The 2500-nt window shown below is 44.0% G+C and overlaps 1 protein-coding gene across 8 annotated transcripts in view; it reads right to left on the bottom strand.

The window, feature by feature from the left end:
* Positions 1-2500, bottom strand: part of PAX6 (paired box 6) — a 53390-nt gene that overhangs the window by 40046 nt on the left and 10844 nt on the right. For 3 of the 8 annotated variants that reach the window (XM_040328314.1, XM_040328316.1, XM_040328319.1), the window contains exon 1: positions 2084-2500. This exon is cut by the window's right edge. The exons of the other annotated variants lie outside the window; for them this stretch is intronic. The gene's annotated coding sequence lies outside the window, so the exon portion shown is untranslated. The remainder of the gene's footprint in view (positions 1-2083) is intronic. 8 annotated transcript variants of the gene reach the window in all.

Below are 2500 nucleotides of genomic sequence, written 5' to 3'. Positions count from 1 at the left end.
CATTACAGATACACAAATGTAAGTATAGCTACACAACAATTATCATAGCATTACAGATACACAAATGTGAGTAAAGCTATAGCAATTATCATAGCATTACAAATACACAAATGTGAGTAAAGCTACACAACAATTATCATAGCATTACAAATACACAAATGTGAGTATAGCTACACAGCAATTATAGCAGCACAGCTAAACAAATTTGAATATAGCTCCATAAAAAAATATTCTAGTAGTACAGCTAAGTAAATGGGAGTTCAGCTACACAACGATTAACATAGAAATACAGCAACACAACTGTGAACAGGGCTACACAACTATCACAAAGGGGGTGTAGCTTGGTTCTCAGGATCTATACAGGGAGATGGTAGCTCAGTCTGCCGGTTATATTTCAGAGCCCTTGGCACAGCCATGTTTCAGCACAACAATACAAACCTCAGTCTACAATTAACACAACCCAAACTTTCCCACTAATCCACTACTAATGCTCTGCATGCTTCAAAGCAGCACAACAATTTGTAAACCCCACAGTAACCGTACATGGTGCCTGCAAGTGTGGGCAAGGGCTATGCCAACAAGTATGATCAGAGGCTGTGTCCACAAGTGATCAGGAACTTTACCCACAATTGGAACTGTACCCACAGTTGATCAAGGAATGTGTCCGCAATTGGAACTGGACCCATATTTCATAATGGACTGTGTAAACAAGATGCCCACATGTGATCAGGGACTGCACTCACAAGAGATCAAGGACTGTACCCACAAGGGGCCACAGACTGTACCCACAAGTGTAATTAAAGGACTGTACACACAAGTAATCAAGGGCTGTACCAATAAGTTTAATTAAGGCTCACAAGTGATCAAAGACTGTACCCACAACTGATCAGATACTGTGCCCCCAAGTCATCAAGGGTTATACCCACGAGTCTAATAAAGGACTGTATTAATAAGTGATCAATGACTACTTACAAGTCTAATAAAGGACTGAACCCACAAGTGATCAAGGACCTGTGCCTACAAGTAATCAACGGCTGTGCCTACAAATCTAATAAAGGACTGTACACACCACTGATCAAGAAACTGTACCCACAAAAACTACCAAGGACTGTATCCACAAGTAATCAGAAGTGTAATAAAGGACTGTACACACAACTGATCAAGAAACTGTACCCACAAAAACGACCAAGGACTGTATCCACAAGTAATCAGAAGTGTAGTAAAGGACTGTGCCCACAACTGATCGGGCACTCTGCCCACAAGAAATCATAGACTATACCTACAAGTCTAATAAAGGACTGCACCCACAAGTGATCAAGGGCTGTATTTACAAGCGATCAGAAGTGTAATAAAGGACGGTACCTACAAGTAATAAAGGGCTGTACCTACAAATCTAATAAAGGACTGTACCCACAACTGATCTAGAAACTGTACCCACAAAAACGACCAAGGACTGTATACACAGGCGACCAGAAGTGTAATAAAGGACCTCTGTCTACAAGTAATCAAAGGCTGTACCTACGAATCTTAATAAAGGACTGTACCCACAACTGATCAAAAACTGTACCCACAAAAACGATCAAGGACTGTATCCACAAGTGACCAGAAGTCTAAAAAGGGACTGTCCTTACATGTGATCAAGGACTGTGCCCACAAGTCTAATAAAGAACTGTCCTCACAACTGTACCCACAAAAACGATCAAGGACTGTATCCACAATTGACCAGAAGTCTAATAAAGGACTGTGCCCACAACTGATCGGGCACTGTGCCCACAATAAATCACAGACTGTACCTACAATTCTAATAAAGGACTGTACCCACAAACACGATCAAGGACTGTATCCACAAGTGACCAGAAGTCTAATAAAGGACTGTGCCCACAACTGATCGGGCACTGTGCCCACAGGAAATAGACTGTACCTACAATTCCAATAAAGGACTGTACTCACAAATGATCAAAAAACTGTACCCACAAACACGATCAAGGACTGCAATCCACAAGTGATCAGAAAGTGTATCAAGGACTGTGATGAGGGATTGCACCCACCAGTGTGCCCACCCAAGGTCCAAGCTCTCACTCACCTTGCAGAGGCATCCCAGGCTGGCACACTCCCCCCTTGGATGAATGAGGGTGAATGTGGCTGTAATGAGCGAAGCTGAGTCCCTGATGTGTAGTGATGAGGAAATAAAAGCGGTGTTCCCAGGCACCGAGGCTCGATGGTTGCTGCCTTGTGAAGAGGAGACAGAGATTGACAGTAAGCGAGGCTGTCAGTGGGTGCAGGAGGGAGAGAGGGAGGCAGGCAGGCAGGCAGTGCAGTGCAGAGTGTGCAGAGTGCAGTGGCAGGCACAGAGCACACCTATGCTGATTGGTGATGGGTGAAGGGTATTAATGTATGTGTAGTCTCTTCTTGTGCCTCGCCTCCACTGTTCTTCACTGGCCCATTAGCACAGGCTGACCTCTGTCATCATCTCCCAGGAAAACACTTCCTCCTGCCTCTC

Source organism: Rana temporaria, chromosome 11 (assembly GCF_905171775.1).
Source record: "Rana temporaria chromosome 11, aRanTem1.1, whole genome shotgun sequence".
Taxonomy (NCBI): Eukaryota; Metazoa; Chordata; class Amphibia; order Anura; family Ranidae; genus Rana; species Rana temporaria.
Note: the sequence above shows the minus strand (reverse complement) of the source record. Positions and strands in the feature narration are given on the sequence as shown.